General features: G+C 42.8%; 2 non-coding genes across 2 annotated transcripts; one reads left to right on the top strand and one right to left on the bottom strand.

Moving 5' to 3' along the window:
- The first annotated feature begins 1642 nt into the window (after positions 1-1642).
- Positions 1643-1749, top strand: LOC112085514. The gene has a single exon (XR_002898818.1). It is a non-coding gene; the product is annotated as a small nucleolar RNA R71 (small nucleolar RNA).
- A 12514-nt stretch (positions 1750-14263) lies between these two features.
- LOC112085608 lies at positions 14264-14370 on the bottom strand. The gene has a single exon (XR_002898909.1). It is a non-coding gene; the product is annotated as a small nucleolar RNA R71 (small nucleolar RNA).
- Positions 14371-25334: the final 10964 nt, after the last annotated feature.

Consider the following 25334-nt stretch of genomic DNA (forward strand, 5'->3'; position numbering starts at 1 on the left):
TGCTCCAGCGGTTGCCAAGAACGGTCGGCCCAAGATGATGGGGTCTAGTGGTTCCTCGTCCATTTCAAGAACTATGAAGTCCGTGGGGATTTCTATCTCACCGATTCTCAAAGGAAAATCTTCAAGCAACCCCACCGGTAGTCTAACCGATCTATCAGCTAATACAAGAGAGATCTTGGCCGGCTTGTAACTTTTGTATCCCGGTCTCTTGGCCACCGTGTAAGGCATTAAGCTCACAGAAGCTCCTAGATCACATAGCCAGTTTGAGAACTTCAAGTGACCTAAAGCACACGGTAAAGTAAAGCTGCCCGGATCGGATAGCTTTCTTGGTATAGATCTTCTTTGTATTATAGCGCTGCACTCATGGCTTAGTATTACCATACCCTGGAGCTCCTTTGTCTTATTGAGGATCACATCTTTTAGAAACTTTCCAAGCTGTGGTATAGCTAAGAAAGCGTCTATGATGGGTAAGGTAAGTTGCGTGTTCTCCAAGTGTTTCTCAAAGACCGCCTTGGCTTTGTCTAGGATTTTCTTTTTGAAACGCCCTGGGAATGGTATCTTGGGTTGGTAAGGTGGTGGTAGGACGTAAGGCTTTTCAATCTCAGTTGTCTTCTCCACCTCTTTTCCTTTGTCTTTAACCGGTTCCTTCTCTAAAACCTGGGTTTTATGCGCATCATTTGAGGCTGTCTCCCCCTCTAGTTGCTCATTGGCCTCAATGAGCTTTGTCTTAGGCGTTGGAGCTTGTAATTCTTTACCACTCCTCAATGTGATAGCGTTCACATACTCCTTGGGGTTTGGCTCCGGTTTACCTGGTAAAGCCGGGCCTCTTGATGATGTAGAGGCTTGGTTTTGCTTAAGCTCTCTGATATCTTGCTGCATTGTTGCGTGCTGGCTCTCCACTCGCTGCTGACCCTGTAACAGTTGCTGTAGAATCCCACAGACATCGGTTCCCATCTGATTCTGACCCGTTCCCTGAATCTGTTGCTGATTACCCATCGGCTGTGGATTGAACCCTGGTGGAAACTTCTGTTGCTGCGGTTGGCTGTTGAAGTTGTTACCCTGAGCCGCTTGATTCTGCTGAGTGTAGCCGTGCTGTTGCCCACTGAACTGTTGCTTGGGCTGGAAGGTATTCTGAAAAGGGGCTTTTTGAGCATAGCTTTTTTGTTGTTGTTGAGCAGGGTACACTTGGTCTTGAGGGTTAGCTACATTCGGGTTTCTATAAGAGAGGTTTAGGTTATTGCTGTAGTTGTTAAACCTCTGATACCTCTGTTGATTCCCTATGTAGTTCAGCTCCTCTTGAGTTAGACCATCTTCATTAACATTGTCAAAACTTGGCCCTTGCTCATCAAACTCGCCTACAAAGTGTATTGGCTTTTGAGTCGCCATTAAAACCTTGTCAAGTTTGCTCTGAAGCTCTCTTATATCCTTCTTCATGCGCTGTTCATCACTAGATCCCTCTGAACAGTTTGCTCTATCAAAATCCTCTCCATACGTGTCATTAGACATGGCTAGGTTTTCTACTAGTTCCATTGCCGCATTGATCTCTTTCCCAAGAAAATTTCCGTTTGAAGCTGTATCGAGTTGGTTTCTGATCTTGGGGAGTGCACCTCGGTATAAAGTACTCAAGAGGGATGCCTCTGAGAAGCCGTGGTGTGGGCATTGGTTAGTATAACACCTAAACCGTTCCCAAGCTTCACTAAAACTCTCGTTGTTGTGTTGCGTGAAACTTGAGATCTGATTCCTGAGCTTAGCCGTGCGTGATGTGGAAAAGAACTTTGATAAGAACGCCAGTTTACAATGCTCCCATGTTTGTATAGAACCCCTCGGGAGGTTCTTTTCCCACTGGTGAGCTTTATCACCGAGGCTGAATGGGAACAAGCGTAGCTTGAAGCTATCTTCTGAGACGCCATTGATCTTGGTTAAGTCGCAAACTCGATCAAACTGATCGAGATGCTCGAGAGGATCTTCTCCGGCTAGACCGTGAAACTTGGAGCTCTGCACCATATTGAGCAGGGAAGCTTTAACCTCAAAGTTGTTATTTTGAACCGGTGGAGCTTGAATCCCGGCTCTATATTGGTGCGCATTAGCTCGGTCGTTCTCTCCAACAAAGACCGGAGGAGGTTGTCTCTGAGCGGGTGGCGGTGGCGGATGAACATGATGGGCTTGTTGCTCATTTCTATTCGCTTGATGTTGGTTTTGCTGAGCAAGTCGTTCGTTTCTCTGAGCCTGTTGTTGGTTAACATAGGCTTGTTGTTCATTTCTTCCTGCCTGCACCTGATTAGCCTGAGCCTGGTCCTCGGCATCTTGAGCCTGTTGCTCGATCCTCTGCTGTTCTGCCATTCCAAGTCTTTCAAAGTGCCGTTCTCTCTCGCGAGCTCGCCTCTCAATCCTGTTAATGTTATTGTCGTATGGTAAAGGCGGTTCTGTGCTGCGAGACCTAGTTTTCATGCACCTGAAATCAAAACAGGAACTTGCAAAAGAGTCAGTAAAACAAAAGAAAGTAAAGTCTTGATCTTAAGAACAAATAAGAGACTAATGCTACCACAAGTTGGCAACGGCGCCAATTGATAACTAAGGGTTTTCACCCTTTGTAGAGGTTATCAATACCCCTGTCCTTGTAGTACAAGGGGTTATCAAACCAAACTTGTAGTGGAGACACTAATCTATGTTACTTATGATCTTAAGTCAAGAGAGAATGATTAGGGTTTTAGCTAAACTAATTAACAAGTGAATAAGCATAAAAATGAAACAAAAGATGAGATTTGAACTAAGTAAAGATGCAAATGACAAGCAAATGGTTCGGATGATGATAATATATGATAAAGGCAGAAGCTTTAGACAGGATATTTGACTCGGGTGGTTCCAAGCTAAACTAATAGGTTAATGAATCATTTTATCAAGCGATTTCATTTAACTTTGAACTCAAGGCATGTTAATCTTCTCATGAAAGTATTAAACATCTAAACTGATCCTCTTTCATACCAAAATCCCTTTTGAGAAGCACGAATCAGTCAGCAATAAGATTCAGTTCAAAAATGTCATTTAAGAGAACAAACAATCACTCTCGCGATGAAAGACTCTTAAACCCTTAACCGAGTGGTTCAGACATTTCTACAAACACTTTTGATGCGAGATATGTCTCAGATCTGAACCTCAAGTGATGTGCTTGGAACCAGCCTAGAGATCTCATCGGTTAAGGAATGAAACATGCAATACTAGACACCTAAACCCATTAATCTATCTTGAAAGCACCCTAATCTACCTATTTAAAGTCGCTTAAACGACTACTCACTGATCATAACGAGCTCACTAAGTCCTTTGCAAGACGTGTAGCTAGTCATGATAAGGAGTTTAATGCTGGATGATAAAAGAAATAAAGAAAGAACAAGATTCTGATGCAAAAGCGAGATATCGGATTAGATTAATCAAGTTTCACAAAAGAGGCAAGTTCTTCAAGCTAAAAGATGATAAGAGATCCCCTCCCTAGGTTTTTGGTCCTAAAATGTATTTATAGCAAAGGGAAAGTGTCGCGGGTCAGCCCGGAACAAACCGGGTACTGAGCCGCCTTCTTGGGTTGATGGGTGAGTGCCACGGTGTGTCGGAGAGTGAAGCCGAGGCCTTGATGTCGAGGAGTGCACGTGAGCCAAGATCCAAATGGAGATCTCGTGAAGAACACGTCAAGAACATGCACGAACCCTAGTCTTTGATCCATCTTCATGTGTGTGTTCTTGAGCCGTCTTGTTCTTGATTCTAGGGTTGTGACAAGGGACCTCGCCATAGAATGTCACAGGGCTTGGTAGTCGAGGGGTTTGGGAGAACAGAGTCCGGCATGCACGCATTGGCACGAGGTCTTGACTTGAGCAATGTCGAGGCATTGGCACGATGTCTAGTCCAAAATACTCACAAGATATGAGCCTTGACTTGAGCAATGGCGAGGTAACGATGCCGAGGCCTGAGAAAATACTTAACGCGTATCGCAACTCATTTAGGCTCGTATCGACCATATTGCCTTCCGGAAGCAGTAACTTTCATCACACGACTCCAATTGCTCTGAGAGCAGTTCCACAGTCAAGATGACTCAATAAGCTCGAACTTTGGTGAAGAAACCGTCGGAGCTTGGGAAGTGGAAGGCTTCCTGGATTTCACATCTTTGCACCGCATTGGAATCACCGGAAAATAAGCTTTTGGACCGATGTGAACTCCGGAGACCTTATCTTTCAAACCATTGCTCTGAATTGAGTGATTCCAAGCGTTCTGAGAAGATCTTTCACAGATCTAAAACTTTGATGAAGATCGGGCAGGTTAGTTCGGACCGGAAAGGCTCCGTCCTTCGTGATCTTTGAAGTCCGCTGTTCGGTTCTCGAGTACGCGCAGTACTGGTGCATCTTCCGGAAGCCGTATCTTTCACCTCACCGGTCCGAATTGGATGAATCCAACTGTTCCGGGATCTTTGATTGATTATCTCCAACTTTGATGAAGACCCCGCCAACTTATTCGGACCGGAAGGTTCCCCGGATTGCCGATCTTTGAAACGCGCGGGTAAGGACAGGTTTTGGCCGAGAAAAGCTTCCCGCGGTAAGAAAAATGGCCGAGGGCTATGTACCGCGGTAAGCTTTTTGACCGAGGTTTCTGTCCAGCCGGTACGAGTTTTGGCCGAGAAATTCCTCCAAGCGGTTTTCACCATTTTTGACGCTTTTCTTCACCGTTTTCTTTTCAGCTCCTCTTCTTAAGCTCCAAATGGCTTCCAAAGCACCTGATAAAGACTTCAAAACATGCAAAACTCTTTGGGACCTATTGCAAGCCCTAAATCCTATTTTGATGCCTAAAGACTCAATTTACATGGGAAAAGACATGATGAGGACTCTAAAATGCAATCTAAATGATGCAAAATATAGACATATCAAAAAGCTAATGGAGTTCAACAACGTAGTCAGGTCATTCCCTGCTCACCTAACCTTTGATGAAATCTGGAAGCTTGGTCGTTTGCAAGTCTTTTTCAGGTCCTGCAAGGAGTCTAAAGAGGATATCCATAGACACTTTATGCGAGTTCGATACATGACAACACCAGAAGCAGCTGGCTATGCGATTCACCTCAAAAAGCCTGAAGACTGCAGCCACTACACCAACAAAATCAGCAAAGAAAAGCTCGATGAATTCAATGAAGTAGTCCAAAATTTGCCTGAAGGAATCACCTTTGCCAAAGCTTGCAAGGACTTCATGATAGGCCACTACTTCTGTGAGAGCAAGGAATCAATCCCTGAGATAGAAGACTTGTTCAACCATGCAAGAAGAGGTAAACCTGTTCGAACACTTCACAAAATCGAAGGTGTAGGTCAGTTTCTTATCTCTTGTTCTATTAGAGGAGAAATGTTTTAAAACGTGCTTTGTAATTCTGGAGCTTGTCTTAACATGATGTCCAAGGCAATTTCTTTGACCCTTGGTATTAAACACCTGCGCAGGACTAGAGCAAAGATTAGTCTAGCTGATGATTCCAATGCAACACCTCAAGGAATAGCTCATGAAATTCCTTTGAGAATAGGAGATTGCATAGTGTCTGTCGACTTCTACATTGTCGAGACGAGAGATGCAACATATCCAGTGATTCTTGGATGGTCTTTTCTAGCAACTTCCGGAGATATAATGGACTGGCCAAACAGGAGGATTTCATTTGCTAATATCGACAAAGATGTCTTCACAGAAGCTGTCCCATACAACAGCAAAGCAGGAAAACGTTCTGCAACAGAAGAGTTTGAAGAAGAACTTTGGAGTGACGAAGAACCTGCTAGGCAAAGCAAGGAGATGTCGAAAAAGACTTGTCTCAGGACAAGGTCTTCTTAATTGGACTAAGCCACGTCCAACACCAAAAGTCGAGCTAAACGTCTTAAAACAGAAGCGCTTAATGGGAGGCAACCGATTTAGGTATTGTTTTCTTTAGGATTTTTCTTTCTTTTTCTACTGATCTTTTTCTTTTTCTTAGTTTCAGGTGTTTCTTATAAAACAAAAAAACCAAAAAAATCGACAAACCCAAAAAAAAACCAAAAAGAAGGATGGTCCCTGACTGCTCGGCCCAGCAGGAACCAAGGAGAAGCAGGAAAAGGCCGCAAGATAAGCTCCCACGGTCGCAGGTGTTATGACCGCGGGAGACACCCCTTCGACCGCGGTCGCGTCTTTCTGACCGCGGCCGAGGACCAGTTTGCCGCGGTCGCGTGGCTCCTGACCGCGGCAAATGGTCGTTGAAATCAAACCCGACCCCAAACCACCCACTTCACCTCTTTCCACCTCACCAATCCCCACTCCACCTCATTCATCACTTTCCACCACCTTCATCACCACCTATCACCTTCCCAAACCTCTTCGAATGAATCCGGTTCATCTCCACCAGCATCCCAGATCCAGGTAAGTTCTCTTTGGCCTTACCAATTCGATTATCTATGCATTTTCCTCATCCAATCTTGATTTGTTTCACACTGAGGACAGTGTGATTTAAGTCTGGGGGAGGATTTCATCCCTTTCTAACCACTTTTCTTTCATGAGTCTTGCATTATCTACACTTTTTGCATTTTCCTTAAAGTTTTTCAAAATCTGTTTTCAAAACAAAATACGTTTTAAAGGGAATAGTGAACGTGAATCAATGATAGTTGACTGTGTGCTTTTAGACTGTTCCTAGTGACATGCTCATTCATGATTTAGGACTACACTAGGCGGTAGCTAAGCACATTTAAAACAAAGTACCCTAGAGGAATTTGAATGATTGATTTAGATGAAGGGATACACTAGCTCTGTTTTATTTGAACTTAATTTGGACTTAACTTTCTCATTGAAGCATTAGACCAGGGAAACGAATCATACATTCAGGACTCCTTTATACTTTTACCACTCTCAGTTAATTTTGAATGGCTAGTTCATCTTTAGCTAGTTCCCCACCTTAACCAATCCTCTTTCAAACCACATGCACTCTTGTTTTCTATTGTCTTATATGTTGATAAGTGCAAAAACGTTGGAGAGAAAGAGGAACGACGCAGTTTTCAGTCACCAAGGACAGAGACCTGCGATTTGCCGGAAAAGTTCCCAGAAGGATTCAACACAAGTGGAAGCTCAGTTTGCCTTAGAAAAATCTCAATTTTTGGTACAATTTCGTCCTCTAGTCTCTCTCTCTTTAAAAGACATTTCCTTTCCAAAAAAATTAAAAAAAATCGGAAAAGAAGAAAAGAAAGGAAATTGCGGAAAGTTTATGGAGTTTTGGAGATCATTTTCTGATTCCCGGAAAGAATCTAAATTTGGGGGAATAGCTGTTTACAACAAAGGAGGAAGGATTATGCAACTACATTTGGCAAGAAGAAGTGACTGAAAATTGCGGTCATCAACAGGTCCTTATCTCTCTTGCGGTTTTGCATATTATCTTGCATCCTCCAGATCTTCAGATAACCCAAAACACTTTAATTCTACCACTTAAACAGCCCTTTAATGCCAAACGCCGTCTACCCTGGATGATGTCTTTAATCGGAACTCACTATTGAACTTAATAAATGTAAAGAGCTAGTTGACTGGAATCAAGATTTAGATTGTTTAAATTTTGCATGACGGAAAAAGTGGACTAGTATCTCTTGTGTATTGGTGAGAATTTTCTAGACTAAGTTGTGGATTGATGCACGATCTTTGGTCCTAGTTTAGGAGTTCATGTCTCTGAGATTTGTGCATTTCCTATTTTTGTTTTCACTTAACTAGTTTAGGCTTTTGCTTTGTTTGAGGACAAACAAAGGTTTAAGTCTGGGGGAGTTGATAACACCGTATTTTGACCACATTTATGGATCGTTTTGAAATACTTTTTTTATGTTTTTAATTGCTTTCAAGTACTTTTATTACGTTTTTCTAGTATTTGTAGTTCCAAGACTCTTTTCAGGTAACTTAGGGAAAAGCTTAACAAAATGGATAGAAAACCAGATTTCAGCTCAGAGTCAAACCGTCAGAAGTTCACCCCCAATTGAAGGCATTCTCACCGTCTGATCCAGCCCAAATTTGGAGACCTTAAAGATGGAAATATCAGCTTTCCAGCACACTTTACAGTTTGGCAATCGAAGAGCAAGATGTCCCAGAAACAAGCCGGCAAGCGTTTCCACCCGCGGCCAACAGGTCATTTCCCGCGGTCAGAAGCACCGGGACCGCGGCCAGCCACCCATTTCCCGCGGTCACACTCATCCCGACCGCGGCCAGCTAACTCCGAGCCCGAAGGCCCATTTCTGAAGCCCGTATCATTTTCCCAGCCTCAATTCTGGAACCCTAGACACCAGAGAGTATTGGAGACTATAAATACATGTCATTTAGGTCGTTTTTAGGCAGAGAAGAAGAGAGACGAAATACTTTACAGAAATTTTACTTTAAGCTTTGTTTTTAGGTTTTAGGGAGAGAGAGATCTGTCTCTTGAACCCTTGTTCTTTCTTTTTAAATTTCGGTTTCTATTCTACTTTTTAATACTATGTTTTTGATTTCGTTCATCATGTCTGAGTAGTTTTATTGTTGGGACTAAGGGATTTTCGATGGGGATTTATATGTTCGATGAGGATTCCATGAGCTTTTGAGCCGAATCTTAGAACTTTTTCTTCTGAATTCATTTTTACTGCATGAGAGTAGCGTCATGAACTACAATCTGATCCAGATGCTTGGTGACACGAAAGTGTTCATCCGGTGTCAGATCTAGTTTGGGAGAGCAAAACAAACATAGGAGTGGAAACCTACCTATGGGCGATTTGTGAATGCTGACGAGTCTTAAACATAATGCATCTCTTCTTTTCCAGGGCTAGAGTGGAAACCTACTGGTCAGGGTTGAGAGAGATAGTTATCTATGATCACGACAGTGGCGTATTCATATGTCCGTGGCTTCAGTTCGAAAAGTTTAAGCTAAGATCTTATCAAATTTACTCTCTAGCAATGTTTTGAATCGTTCGTACCCCTGAGAAAACTTCCCTGAACCCCAGCGCCTCTTTTCTTAAAGATTCACACCGTTTTATTTCAAGCTTTAGTTTACTATTTTCATTCCCTTTCAATCGATTTTTATTTAAACAATTAGGTTAGCCGTTTTTCTCATTTTTACTCGAATTCGCTAAGTTTAGTTATTAGGTCATTTTAATTCCCGTATTTTCTCTTTAAGATTCGTTTTTACATTTTAAACACACCACCAAAACCCCCCCACAAAACCGTTTGGTTCTAGACTTCCTTACTTTACATTTCTTTCGAAGGCTTTTGTAGGAAAGATCCTCCTTCTCTGTGGATTCGATCCCTAAGTACTACAATCGATCAGCTGTGCACTTGCGGCTATTGATTTCATTTAGGGTAAAACTTGAAAACCCTCACGACAGCACACATCACCTATGATGTCTACAAACTCACACAAGTGCTAATCCTTAAGTCTAGAACTCTAATTGTGACGAATCCTCTCTCAAGGCATTAATCACTTTGTTAATGACCAATTTCAAAAACTAATTCTCGTTATTCAAAACTATTATAAACAAGTTCCATTAACTAATTAATCAAATTAGACATCTATTCTCCTAGGCTAATCATGAAATTCTTTTGCTTAGTTCTTTGGGAAATTTAATCAAACACTTTGTGTGCATGAAATTCTCTGAGACCTTGATTACCTATGTCTAGCTTAATCAATCATTAAGAACCACTAAACAAGAAAGGAAACTATAGATTAAGACCCAGAAATCAAAGATCAAACATCAAACTCCCATAATCTATCATGCCCATAGACTTTAAGACAAACAACTCACTAATCATGATGATATCTTCAAAACCCATGAGGATAATGAGTGAATCCATGATTAGATGATTAGAAAGATGACATATTAGATGAAATAAAGCACTAGTTGCATTCAAAAGAAGTGATCTTAACTAAAAATCCACGTTTTTGTCTTTGAACAAGAGAAGAAGAAAGATGTCTTGCAAATTAGGTCTAGAAAGCGTATATATAGTGTGTGGGCCACACCGGGCCAGCCCAGGACAAACTGGGTCCTGACACAGTCTTGTTGTGTCCTTGGTGCTATGCCCCAATCTGTGGCAATGAAAGCTGGGTTTGAACCTCAAGAACATGCACTACCACGGGTTGTTCTTTCTCGTGACAATGATCTTGTGGCACACACCGATTGATTTGGAACATGTTTTGAAGTGTTGGCCACGAGATAAACCAGTTTCTTGTCCTACGTCGTGGCATGGCAAGAAATGGTTCGGAGGTTGCCACGGGTTGTATCCATGTCGTGGCACCCAAGTCATGGCACACCTGATGTTGAATCTGGGAAAACATGTGTGTGCTTAAACCCTTGTAACTTTCGACCCAATGATCTGGTACTCAAGATCTAGGAGATAGGTGACACATTAACCTAAAACTTTGATGAAGAGACCAAATGCATCCGGAGAGAGCAAGGCTTCCGGTACAGCGGTTCTTTGAAGCGCATCAGAACGGTCCAGATTTTATCTGTGAGACAGGTTCATCGTCAAACGGCATCGACTTTCTGCTCACTATTCCAAATCGGTTGATTCAAATTATTTTGGAAATATGACTCGATGCTCTACATTTATGATGAAGATGTCGGACGCTGAGTCGGCATGGAAAACCTCTGGTACAGGTGATCTTTTAAGCGTATCAGGCAAGCTTGAATATTTAGCCAAGGGTCCTGTACCGCGGTACATGTTTTTCGCCGATAAACATGACCCACGGTACACAATCTGGCCGAGATATTCCGACCGCGGTACCCAGAAATGGCTGATACTCATTTTTGCTCTATTCTCTATATTTTTCACCATTTTCTCCACTGGTCTCATATCCTTTGCTCCGCATTGGCTCCAACGTACCTAAATAACACTCCAAACATGCAAGACTCACTTGAATCTAACGCACACTTGATATGTTCATAATTTGCATCATTTAGGTTGCATAAATCATTCCAAATCATGTTTTATTTCATGCATTTTAGGTCCTTAGGGTTTGTTTTAGAACTTAGGAGATGCATTAGGTCCCAATGAGTCTTTGCATGTTTTGAGTGTCTATCAGGTGAATATGGAGCTGAAAACATGAATCCAGGAGGTGGAATGGTGAGCAAAGCTTGAAAAAGTGGAAAAATCGGGTCTTGGGAGGTTATCGGCCATTCTCGCTGGCCAGGAAGGTTTTACCGGCCTTTTTCATGTACCGCGGGAAGCTTTACCGGCCATTTTCATGTACCGCGAATGAAGTGTATCGGCCAAAATCTCCGGGTGTGAACGTGTCTCAGAAATCGCCTGTCCGGGGAGCCTTCCGGTCCGATTAGGATGGCGGGTGCTTCATAGAAGTTGGAGAAGACTTGATCACGGTTTCATAGCAGTTGGAATCGTGGGATTCGGACGCGTGAGCAGAGAGTTAAGCTCGTCGGAAGGAACCCCTGTCTCGCAGCTGTTCCGGACCGAGCAGATCAGTTCTGAAGGATGCGCAGGACGGTGCACTTCCAGGCCGATTCAGTTTCCGGGGCCTTCATGAGAATCAGAGACACTTGAGTCCTCTTTCCAGAACATCCGAGATCATTCAATTCGGAGCTTTGAGCAGAAAGATACGGTCTCCGGAATGGACACATGTCTAGACGCCTCTCTCTGGTCGTGTAAATGCACTGCAAAGATGTGCCCTCCAGGAAGCCTTAAACTTCCCAAGCATCGAAACGTCCTTCACCAAAGTTGTAGATAAATGAGTCCTCTGTCTTCGGCAACCGGAATCACTCAATTCGGACAAGTCTCCAGGAAGTTACACTCTCCGGAATGCGAGATGGTCCAGACAGCCCAAAGCGACCAAGTTAAGCATGCCGCGATAGAATGCCATGGTCCACACTTGGCCGTGGAAACTTTTGTGCACCCTCGGCCAATGACACGATCTTCATGCCACGGTCTACACCTGACCATGGCAAGCATACACTTGGCTGAGAAGAATCTTGCAACCTTCGGCGATTGACACAGCCTAAATGCCACGGTCTGAGGGTTTGACCGTGGCAACCTTTACATACCTTCGGCGATTGGCACGAGCTGAATGCCACGGTCTGGGACTTGACCGTGGCAAATGAACAAGTGGCTTGAGACAGCTTCTCCACAGCTTCGGCTCTTGGCACGGTCTGAACGCCACGGTCTGGAGGCTTGACCGTGGCAAACCTATACTCGGCTGGGAAGGACTTCACATGCATGCGGGTCTTGGCACGGTCTGAATGCCACGGTCTGGAGGCTTGACCGTGGCAACCTTTACACATCTTCGGCGTTTGACACGGTAGCTTGCCACGAGTTCCAGATGAAGCTTGATCAGACCGTGGCATCAAAATGAACCAAGAACACAAATGAAGTCTTTGACACGGTCAGGAATGCCACGCTCACACCAAGGACACACCAGACCGTGGCAAACCTTTCTTTGCCCATCAAGGCCGGGTCAGTACCCGGTTTGTTCCGGGTTGACCCGGTTCGCCCAAGCCCCCTTTATAATGTTTTTAGACCTAATTTTGAGAAGGGACTTAATCTACTTTTAGTCTTCTTTCCCCTTTGGTGAAAAACCTACTGAATACACTTTGTTTTAGAGAGTTTAAAATCGATTTGCAGTTTCTTTCCTTCTTGTTCATCATTTCTTATCATCAAAATCAACTTCTAATCATGATTAACAACACATCTTGCAAAGGATCTAGTGTGTTGATCATGATTAGTGAGTAGTTACCTTAATGAGGTTCTAGATGTGTAGGTTAGGGTGCTAAAGTGTTAGATTAGGAGTGCTTAGGGCTAGATTCATTGATTCATTTCTGAAACAACTGTTCTCTATGCTAGATCCTTGATAATCACTTGAGATCTAGATTCTGGGAATTTCATGCACCAAAAGTGTTTGATGAAATTCCTGAAAGAGTTGTGTTAGAGGTTTAAGCAATTTTTCATCATGGGAATGATTTGTTAAATGCTTGAATGATTATTGAGAACTGTTTATTAATGCATATTGATTCATATTTCACAAATGAGAATTTGGTTTGAAAATGGATTAGTATAGGGGTTAATACTTTCATGAGAGGATTAACCTAGATTAGAGTTCTTAATCATTTGAATCATGTCTCATCTTTGTCATTAGCATTTCTAGTTTAACACCAAAGCACCCTAACCAACTATCATGTCTAGAATCTCATGCCTCCATCATATCATATTCATATCATTTGTCATTGTCATTAATCTTTAATCCTGTTTATGTTTATAGTTGTCTCTAGATTAATCAAAACCCACTCTTGTTTGCTTGAATTAAGAACTTGATCATATAGCTTAGTGTCTAACACCACATCTGGATTGATAAACCTCTTTGTGCTACATTGACAAGGGGATTGATAGCCCTGAGACCCTAAAAAGTCTTGTCTATCAATTGGCGCCGTTGCCAAATTGTGGTTTGATTAGCATTAAGCTCTGATCTGTTCTTGAGATCAAGTGCTTACTTTCTTGTTTTTACTGATTCCTTTCAAGTTCTGTTTGTGATTTCAGGTGTATGAACACCAGGTCTAGATCAAGAAGCTGTGGTCCTCCTTTTCCTCTAAACGACAACATCAACCTTTTGGTACCAAGGACGAGAAGAGACAGACGTGGTAGACAAATTGATCAGACTGAGATGGCAGAACAAGGAGATCACGTGGTAGATATAGAACAACCAGTTCAGGAGCAACAGGCTCAAGGTCATGGAGCTGGTATTGGAGTTGGTCAAGGGCTTCACCAGGGTAATGTTCAGCAGGAACAGGTGCACCATCAACAAGCTTATGTCCACCAGGGACAAGCCCAAGCTCATCAACAGAGGCATCAGGCCAATGTTCAGCAAAGACACCAGGTGCACCACCAACCCCACCATTTCCAATCACAGCAAAGAAGATATGAGCAACCCCAAGTCTATGTTGGAGAGAATGACAGGGCCAATGCTCATCAGTATGGAGCTGGTATTCAGGCACCACCTGTGCAAAACAACAACTTTGAAGTGAAGGCATCTTTGCTGAATATGGTCCAGAACTCAAAGTTCCATGGGTTAGCAATGGAAGATCCATTGGAACACCTGGACCAGTTTGATAAGGTGTGTGATCTGACCAAGATAAATGGAGTTTCAGAAGACAGCTTTAGGCTAAGACTATTCCCATTCAGTCTTGGTGACAAAGCTCATCAATGGGAGAAAAATCTTCCAAGAGGCTCCATTCAAACCTGGGAGCAATGCAAGCAAGCCTTCTTATCTAAGTTCTTCTCCACCTCAAGAACTGCAAAACTGAGGAACCAAATCTCCAGCTTCACTCAGCACAGCAATGAAAGTTTTGGTGAAGCATATGAGAGATTCAGGAGCTACACAAACCAATGCCCACACCATGGGTTTAGTGAAGCTTCTCTCCTCAGCACACTCTATAGAGGAGCTCTTCCCAAGATTAGAAACCAACTGGATACTGCTTCAAATGGGAACTTCCTGGGTAAAGAGATTCATGCTGCTTTAGAGCTAGTGGAGAACTTAGCATTGAGCAATGATACCTATGGTGAAGACTATGACAGGTCAAATAGGAATGACGGTTCAAGCTCAGAACAGAAGCTCACAAGAGAAGTTAAGGAGTTGAGAAGTGAATTAGACAAGTTGAAGCTGGTAACTCACAAGCCAATGCATTTTGTTGGAGACTATGAGGAACCATCTCAAATCTTTGAGAACATCAGTGAAGAAGGTCTAACCCAAGAGGAACTAAACTACATTGGGAATCAGAGGTTCCAGAGGTATCAGTATGGTAATGCCAATCCAAACCTCTCCTACAGGAACACCAATGTAGCTAACCCACAAGACCAGGTGTATCCGAATCCTCAAGCTCCACAAAACTTTGTTCTCCAGAACAACTTTCAAGGATCTTTTCAACCAAAGAATCAGTTTGGTCAGAATCAAGGTTTTGGTCAGCAACAGCAACCATTTCAGGGTCCTAGTTTCAATACACAGCAGCAAAAGGCACCACCTGGGTTTGGTCCTCCACAGTTCCAACAGCAAGCACCTGTTCAACATCAGTTTCAGCCACCAACTGTTCACCAAACTCCTGTTTTCAATGTTCTTCTCCAACAGCTATTACTAGGACAACAAAAGATGGTATCTGACCTGGAGACACTGGGTGCTGAACTAAAGTCTATTCAAAAGAACAAGGGCATCTGCACTTCTGAACAACAAGTCTCTCTTCCTGGTAAAGCTCTTCAAAACCCAAAGGATTATTGCAATTCCATCTACTCCAATGATGACCACTCAGCCGTTGTGCAAGAAATAGAAGACCTTCTCTATGGTCAAGTCCCTAGTGAACCTGCACAAACTCATGTGGATGAGAATGCCATTATAGAGGATTTCATGGGCTTCATACATGAACTCAATGAGGACATTGAGAGCAAAAGTGTGGGGGCAGCCGGCTCAGTTCTTTCTGTTCAGCAAAGGAATGATTCAGTTTCTATTGAAACAAAGAAGCATCCAACTGGTCAAGCAAAGCTAACAGATTGTGCCTCCACCTCTGAATCAACTCAGATGAAGCCCACCTCCCTACCAAAGCTAGGCAACCCAGGGAAGTTCACCATCTCTTGCACTCTTGGAAACTTTAGAGTTGAGAATGCTTTGTGTGATTCAGGCTCAAGTGTTAGTATAATGTCTAAAGATATGATGGAGAAGCTAAAGGTCAAGTCTATAACGTCCTACCCCTCTTCTATCACCTTTGGTGATTCCTACTCCAAGAAACCATATGGATTTTTAGAAGACTATCCACTTCAAGTTGGTGAATGCATAATTCCCACTGATTTTGTGATCAAGAAGATGAAGAAAACCAAAGAGCTCCCCCTATTGCTTGGAACTGCATTTCTCAACACCACTGGTGCAATGATTGACTTTGATACTCAAAGAGTGGTGCTTACAAAGGTGGATAAGGATGCCTTTTACCCTGTTCAACCACCTTTAGCTGAATTTTGTGGATCAGTTGTTCAAGAGATAGAACCCCCTAAGGTACTTGAGATGAAGTATGTAGGAAGTGCTGGGATTTTAGGTGGATCCCAATCTCTCTCAGCTATGGAAATGGAAAAAGAACCTCACACCAACTCTGTTTACAAGGATGGGACTGAACAGCCATTGATCAGAGAAGAAGACATCTTGCTCTCATGGTCTCCTACACAGTGATCTAAGGATGATTAACACCAAAAATGATGGCTCAGCATCAGAAGACAAGAGTATTAAACCTGATCTTTCTTCTCAAGACTTTGATCTCACTCCTTGGGTTGATGATGATGGTTCTCTGAAGTATAAGCTGGATTGCAATGGGAAGCCAGGTCTGTTTGCTGAAGTGAGGGCATGTCTCACAAGGGCCATCTTTGATAAAGACCCAGATGGTATTCAAGAGCTGGTGGACAAAGGTCTCAAGGTGGGATCTAAAGGACAAGGGTCTAATGGTTCCCAAAGGCAGAAAACCAACTCAGCTTCCATGCTCAGGACCATTGAAGTGCTGAAGAGCATCAGTGCTCAACCTCACCCCAGCTAAAAACAGGTTTTCCAAAGTCAAACTTAGAGACTTTAAACAAAGTGCTCTTGGGAGACACCCCAAGCTTATCCTTTGTAAATATGCTTTTGATCTTTTGATTCCTTTCTTTTTATGTTTTAGGATGTTTTAATGGGTTTGTTTAAGTGTCTACAGGTTATAGGTTTGAGTCTAAACCCCTGGAAAGTGAATGCAAGATGAAAAGAGGTGAAGGAATGGAGGCAAGCTTGACTCGGCCTTTGACATGGGTACAGGCCACGGTCAGAAACAAGGCGTGGCAAGCATCTTTGTGTTGCCACGGGGAGATAATCACGGTCTCAAGACCAGGCCGTGGCAAAAAGATGAGAGATGTCCAAGGCTCGGGGTTTGCCACGATGAGTTGCCACGGGAAGAAGATGTAGCCGCGGCAAAGGAATGAAAGATGTCCAAGGCTCGGGATTTGCCACGAGGTACAAGACACGGAGTAAGAGCCTGGCCGTGGCAAAGCAAATGGTGCACAACTCTGGTTCGGCCTTTGCCACGGTGGTAATGACACGAGATGGAAGGTGACCGTGGCAAAAGAAAAGAGGGCTAAGTTTTAATTCGGTTTTTGCCACGGCCACGAGACACGGATAAACACTTGACCGTGGCAACACAAAGTTTAACAAAGGCATGGATTCGAGGTTTGCCACGGCTACAAGACACGGGCTAAAGGTTTGACCATGGCAAAGATTTGGAGGGTTTGACCGAGAAATGAGCACTGCCACGAGGAGTTTGACACGGGAAACAACCAGACCGTGGCAATAGAAAGGGAAGGAGACATAGCTCGGGTTCAGACCTCAGCAATTGAGGTAAACACTCAAAACCTTGTAAATAGCATGTAGATCTTTCTTTTTCTTTTGCATTTTACTTGTTTACTTTGTTTTAAACTCCTTTCTCATGCTTTTATAACACAGGGGACTGTGTTATTTAAGTGTGGGGGAGGAGTTTCATCCTTTACTAATCATGTTTTCTCTTTTCTTATTTTACACTTTGAGTCTTGAGTCACATTTTAGTTGCATATTCATGTAGTCTCATCTAAGTGCATATAAAAACCAAAAAAATGATCATGTAGTTGCATTCTCATTTTTTAGGATTGAGTCTAGATTGCATTTGCATATAGGTTGCATCTTGCAGGGAGTAATGATAGGTTTTCTAGAGAGTATATCACTTTGAGAACTTGAATTGAATATGCTTGTGAATCTTTTTCTGTGCTTGCAAAGTCTGAAATGATTTGAATCTGAGAAGCAAGTTTGAATTGAACTCAACTCTAATTAAGTGGGAACCTTGAACTTGACTTGAAAATATCTTGTGATGCATTGTTTGAAAAAGCTTGTGGATACCAATATACATACTTGAGCTAGAACCATTGTTTTTACCACTCTTTTCCTTAGCTCAAGTAGCTGAATCCACATCATGGATCAGTTCCCATACCTTGAACCCATCCTTCTTTCAAGCCAATGTTTGTGTGTGAATTGAAAGGCCACCTTGGATCAAACTTAGCAGAAAGTGTTAGGTTTAGAGCGACAAGGGCAGGTCTCATTGAGTGCTGTGTTCCAACATCAAGGAACTGAGAGTTTTGGCAAGGAATAAGTGTGGGGGAAAAGACTTTTTGGTGAGTGGGAAAAGGTGAGATGAGTGGGAAAGAGAGAGTGAAAATAGCTAGGGGAATGAAAGAAAAAGAAATCAGTCTTGGTGTTTTGAGAAAGTGAGCTCTGGTTTGTTGAAAAGAAAGAGTCTAGCCTTTAAGTAAAAAAGGAAGAAAAGAAGCCAAAAGGCTCAAATGTTTTGTTAAGAAAGAAAGAAGAGGCTAGATGTTGTAAAAGAAAAAGAGCTGTGTAAAGTTTGAGTTCCAAGACTTGAGAGGAAATGTGAAAAGTAACTCCCCTAGTGAGAGGAAAATGAGAGTGAAAAGTGAGGATTTTTGAGCAAGTGAGGAAGCTTTGAGTAGAGGGTGGGGTGTGATGAGTCTTTGCCCTTGTATGCATAGGTTGCTTTTTACCTTTAGCATTCTGCCAAAGTTTGATCATTCATAGAGAGATCCCTTTGCTGCATTAAACCCACTTGAGCACTGATGAGATCATTTTAATCTCATAGCCTCTCCCTAGCCAAGCCAGCTTGTTTAAACCTTGCATCATGAGATCCACCTGATAGAAGCTTAATGAATGTGAAAGAGTTGAGAGAGAGAAGAACTTGTGGAGATTCCTTGCTGAGTTGATATATATCTGAGTATGACTTTGCATTGCATAATTGAGCATGAACTTGAATTCTCATTGTGATCACTTCTCTCAAAAATGAAAATGTGAACTCCCATTGCATACAACCTCTTTCTCTCATTTGCTCTTTTTGCTTGAGGACAAGCAAAGGACAAGTGTGGGGGAGTTGATATGTTCATAATTTGCATCATTTAGGTTGCATAAATCATTCCAAATCATGTTTTATTTCATGCATTTTAGGTCCTTAGGGTTTGTTTTAGAACTTAGGAGATGCATTAGGTCCCAATGAGTCTTTGCATGTTTTGAGTGTCTATCAGGTGAATATGGAGCTGAAAAGATGAATCCAGGAGGTGGAATGGTGAGCAAAGCTTGAAAAAGTGGAAAAATCGGGTCTTGGGAGGTTATCGGCCATTCTCGCTGGCCAGGAAGGTTTTACCGGCCTTTTTCATGTACCGCCGGAAACTTTACCGGCCATTTTCATGTACCGCGAATGAAGTGTATCGGCCAAAATCTCCGGGTGTGAACGCGTCTCAGAAATCGCCTGTCCGGGGAGCCTTCCGGTCCAATTCGGATGGCGGGTGCTTCATAGAAGTTGGAGAAGACTTGATCACGGTTTCATAGCAATTGGAATCGTGGGATTCGGACGCGTGAGCAGAGAGTTAAGCTCGTCGGAAGGAACCCCTGTCTCGCAGCTGTTCCGGACCGAGCAGATCAGTTCTGAAGGATGCGCAGGACGGTGCACTTCCAGGCCGATTCAGTTTCCGGGGCCTTCATGAGAATCAGAGAAATTTGGTCCTCTTTCCAGAACATCCGAGATCAGTCAATTCGGAGCTTTGAGCAGAAAGATACGGTCTCCGGAATGGACACATGTCTAGACGCCTCTCTCTGGTCGTGTAAATGTACTGCAAAGATGTGCCCTCCAGAAAGCCTTAACCTTCCCAACCATCGAAACGTCCTTCACCAAAGTTGTAGATAAATGAGTCCTCTGTCTTCGGCAACCGGAATCACTCAATTCGGACAAGTCTCCAGGAAGTTACACTCTCCGGAATGCGAGATGATCCAGACAGCCAAAAGCGACCAAGTTAAGCATGCCGCGATAGAATGCCATGGTCCACACTTGGCCGTGGCAACTGATAGACAAGACTTTTTAGGGTCTCAGGGCTATCAATCCCCTTGTCAATGTAGCACAAAGAGGTTTATCAATCCAGATGTGGTGTTAGACACTAAGCTATATGATCAAGTTCTTAATTCAAGCAAACAAGAGTGGGTTTTGATTAATCTAGAGACAACTATAAACATAAACAGGATTAAAGACTAATGACAATGACAAATGGTGTGAATATGATAAGATGGAGGCATGAGATTCTAGACATGATAGATGGTTAGGGTGCTTTGGTGTTAAACTAGGAATGCTAATGACAATGATGAGACATGATTCAAGTGATTAAGAACTCTAATCTAGGTTAATCCTCTCATGAAGGTATTAACCCCCTATACTAATCCATTTTCAAACCAAATTCCCATTTGTGAAATATGAATCAATATGCATTAATAAACAGTTCTCAATAATCATTCAAGCATTTAACAAATCATTCCCATGATGAAAAATTACTTAAACCTCTAACACAACTCTTTCAGGAATTTCATCAAACACTTTTGGTGCATGAAATTCCCAGAATCTAGATCTCAAGTGATTATCAAGGATCTAGCATAGAGAACAGTTGTTTAGAGAAATGAACCAATGAATCTAGCCCTAAGCACTCCTAATCTAACACTTTAGCACCCTAACCTACACATCTAGAACCTCATTAAGGTAACTACTCACTAATCATGATCAACACACTAGATCCTTTGCAAGATGTGTTGTTAATCATGATTAGAAGTTGATTTTGATGAATAGAAATGATGAACAAGATGGAAAGAAACTGCAAATCGATTTAAACTCTCTAAAACAAAGTGTATTAAGTGGTTTTTCACAAAAGGGGGAAAAAAGACTAAAAGTAGATTAAGTGTTCTCTACAAATTAGGTCTAAAAACCTTATAAAGGAAGCTTGGGCGAACCGGGTCAACCCGGAACAAACCGGGTACTGACCCGGCCTTGATGGGCAAAGAAGGGTTTGCCACGGTCTGGTGTGTCCTTGGTGTGACCGTAGCATTCCTGACCGTGTCAAAGACTTCATTGTGTTCTTGGTTCATTTTGATGCCACAGTCTGATTAAGCTTCATCTGGGACTCGTGGCAAGTTAACCGTGTCAAACGCCGAAGATATGTAAAGGTTGCCACGGTAAAACCCCCAGACCGTGGCATTCAGACCGTGCCAAAACCCGCATGTATGTGAAGTCCTTCCCAGCCAAGTATATGCTTGCCACGGCCAAGTCTCAGGCCGTGGCATTGAGATCATGTCAAAAGCCGAAACTGTGTAGAAGTTATCTCCAGCCACTTGTTCATTTGCCACGGTCAAGTCCCAGACCGTGGCATTAAGCTCGTGCTAATCGCCGAAGGTTGCAAGATGTTGCCACGGCCAAGCCTCACACCGTGGCATTTATATCGTGTCATTGGCCGAGGGTGCACAAAAGTTGCCACGGCCAAGTGTGGACCGTGGCATTGAAATCGCGGCATGTTTAACTTAGTCATCCTGGGCTGTCTGGACCATCTCGCATTCCGGAGAGTGTAACTTCCTGGAGACCTGTCCGAATTGAGTAATTACGGTTGCAGAAGACAGAGGACTCATTTATCTCCAACTTTGATGAAGGAAGTTTCAGTGCTTGGGAAGTGTAAGGTTTCCTAGAGGGCACATCTTTGAAGCGCATTTACACGACCAGAGAGAGGCGCCTAGACATGTGTCCATTCCGGAGACCGTATCTTTCTTCTCAAAGCTCCGAATTGATTGATCTCGGATGTTCTGGAAAGAAGACTCAAATGTCTCTGATTCTCATGAAGGCCCCGGAATCTGAATCGGAGTGGAAGTGCACCGTCCTTCGCATCCTTCAAAACTGATCTGCTCGGTCCGGAATACCAGCGAGATAGGGGTTCCTTCCGACTAGCTTATCTCTCTGCTCACGCGTCCGAATTCCACGATTCCACTTGCTATGAGACCGTGCTCCAATGCTCTCCAACTTCTATGAAGGACCCGCCGTCTGAATCGGACCGGAAGGCTCCCCGGACAGGCGATTTCTGAGACTCGTTCACACCCGGAGATTTTGGCCGATACACTTCATTCGCGGTACATGGAAATGGCCGGTAAAGCTTCCCGCGGTACATGAAAATGGCCGGTGAAACCTTCCTGGCCAGCGAGAATGGCCGAAAATCTCCCAAGACCCAATTTTTCCACTTTTTTACTCTTTGCTCACCATTCCACCTCCTGGATTCATCTTTTCAGCTCCATATTCACCTGATAGACACTCAAAACATGCAAAGACTCATTGGGACCTAATGCATCTCCTAAGTTCTAAAACAAACCCTAAGGACCTAAGATGCATGAAATAAAACATGATTTGGAATGATTTATGCAACCTAAATGATGCAAATTATGAACATATCAACTCCCCCACACTTGTCATTTGCTTGTCCTCAAGCAAAAAGAGCAAATGAGAGAAAGAGGTTGTATGCAATGGGAGTTCACATTTTCATTTTGAGAGAAGTGATCACAATGAGAATTCAAGTTCATGCTCAATTATGCAATGCAAAGTCATACTCAGATATATGTCAACTCAGCAAGGAATCTCCACAAGTTCGTCTCTCTCTCAACTCTTCCACATTTATTAAGCTTTTATCAGGTGAACCTCATGATGCAATGTTTAAACAAGCTGGCTTGGCTAGGGAGAGGCTATGAGATTAAAATGATCTCATCAGTGTTCAAGTGGGTTAAATGCAGCAAAGGGATCTCTCTATGAATGATCAAACTTTGGCAGAATGCTAAAGGTAAAAAGCAACCTATGCATACAAGGGCAAAGACTCATCACACCCCACCCTCTACTCAAAGCTTCCTCACTTGCTCAAAAATCCTCACTTTTCACTCTCATTTTCCTCTCACTAGGGGATTTACTTTTCACATTTCCTCTCAAGTCTTGGAACTCAAACTTTACACAGCTCTTTTTCTTTTACAATTTCTAGCCTCTTCTTTCTTTCTTAACAAAACATTTGAGCCTTTTGGCTTCTTTTCTTCCTTTTTTTACTTAGAGGCTAGAATCTTTCTTTTCAACAAACCAGAGCTCACTTTCTCAAAACACCAAGACTGATTTCTTTTTCTTTCATTCCCCTAGCTATTTTCACTCTCTCTTTCCCACTCATCTCACCTTTTCCCACTCGCCAAAAAGTCTTTTCCCCCACACTTATTCCTTGCCAAAACTCTCAGTTCCTTGATGTTGGAACACAGCACTCAATGAGACCTGCCCTTGTCGCTCTAAACCTAACACTTTCTGCTAAGTTTGATCCAAGGTGGCCTTCCAATTCACACACAAACATTGGCTTGAAAGAGGGATGGGTTCAAGGTATGGGAACTGATCCATGATGTGGATTCAGCTACTTGAGCTAAGGAAAAGAGTGGTAAAAACAATGGTTCTAGCTCAAGTATGTATATTGGTATCCACAAGCTTTTTCAAACAATGCATCACAAGATATTTTCAAGTCAAGTTCAAGGTTCCCGCTTAAGTAGAGTTGAGTTCAATTCAAACTTGCTTCTCAGATTCAAATCATTTCAGACTTTGCAAGCACAGAAAAAGATTCACAAGCATATTCAATTCAAGTTCTCAAAGTGATATACTCTCTAGAAAACCTATCATTACTCCCTGCAAGATGCAACCTATATGCAAATGCAATCTAGACTCAATCCTAAAAAAAATGAGAATGCAACTACATGATCATTTTTTTGGTTTTTATATGCACTTAGATGAGATTACATGAATATGCAACTAGAATGTGACTCAAGACTCAAAGTGTAAAATAGGAAAATAGAAAACATGATTAGTAAAGGATGCAACTCCTCCCCCACACTTAAATAACACAGTCCCTTGTGTTATAAAAGTATGAGAAAGAAGTGAAACCAAAGCAAACAGGCAAAATGCAAAAGAAAAAGAAAGTCTACATGCTATTTACAAGGTTTTGAGTGTTTACCTCAATCGCTGAGGTCTGATCCCAAGTAATGGGATGGATTGGATGATGGGGTGGAATATCTGGGTGGGCTGCTCTCAGGTGAGTCTGGTTGGAACGCTGTGGCCGGATTCACCCAATCTTCTTTTCCTGGTGGTAGCGCAAGGTCATTAGCAGCTGTGCTTTCTCCCACCTCTTCTCTTGTATCTCGTTTGGGTGAGGTGGCTGGAGCTGTGAGCTTTTTAACCTTCTTCTTAAGCTGCCTAACACAGTCAACCAGCTTGTGGATCGTTTTGTCTTGCCATTTGCACCATTTCTGAAGGGTGTTAACTCTGGAATACAGCTTCCTTGTGTGATAGTCAGGCTCACCCCAAAGTAGTAAGGATCAAAGTGATACCTTCCTGCACCCATCCTTCTTTCAAAATCTCTTGGCCCCTCATTCTCACAACCAGCGGTCCTAGTTATGTCCTCCTCTTCAACTGGCTGTTTACCCTTAGAACTGATTGGCTTCTTACATTTGGGGATCGGAGGGTGAATGGCTGAGTTGTAGAGCTGATCTTTTAGGACAATAAAGGAGACATTGTGCCTTTCTGTGAGAGTGGTGATGGCTGGGTTTGGCAACAGAACATGAACTTTTTCTTCTTGCAAAAGCTTGAAAGTGTACAAGAAGTGTACACCATTGCTTTCTTTTAGAAACCCAACCTTGGTGAGGGTAACTTCATCAATCAACCCAGGTCTGACTGCAACATTATCAAAGACAAAACCTCTTGCTTTCAGAATTTTCGTCACTAGCCATCCATTGTGCAACTTAGTGAGCTTCTTTCTTTTACCCTCACTCCAAGCAATGTCCTTGTAAATCAGCATTTGGCGTGCCAAGAATGCACCACTAGAAGGGATGTAATGTGGAAGGTGAAACTCTCTCTTGCTCTTCAAGTGACTGATGAGAGGATGAAGACCCATACCCAATAGCTCCATGTCGGCTAGATGCACCACTCCATCATTGTGCTTGGTAAAGAACATTTGGCAAAGCACCTTGTGAGCATAGCGGATTGCTGGGTTTCTTATCCATGAACTCTTGCATCTTCCTCCTCTGAAGCTCCCAAAAGCAATTGTATCCCACAAGTCAGTGATCATGTGATCAGGGTATGTGAACTTCACTGTCTCTTCTTGTGCAGGTCTTGTAAAAGCAAAGATCTCATCAAGTTCTTTGAAGCTTACATGGTGTTGTGCACCATCTATTGTGAATTCTATGTGCCCAAGACCATTGCCCTCTTTGATTCTTGCATCTCTTGGGCCATATCCACAAACTTGAAGGGATGCAAGAAATTCTTGTGTAACACCATCATGAGCCACATCTCTAATCTCAAAGAATCCACCAAACCCCATGTTGTTGAAAATGAGCTGAACTTCTTCAAGAATACCCATCTTCCTCAGCAGCTCCATATCAGGGAACTTGGTTTGCTGCACTTTTGCATCTCTGAACATGT

This window comes from Eutrema salsugineum, unplaced genomic scaffold (genome assembly GCF_000478725.1).
Source record: "Eutrema salsugineum unplaced genomic scaffold, Eutsalg1_0 scaffold_3, whole genome shotgun sequence".
NCBI classification, from domain to species: domain Eukaryota; kingdom Viridiplantae; phylum Streptophyta; class Magnoliopsida; order Brassicales; family Brassicaceae; genus Eutrema; species Eutrema salsugineum.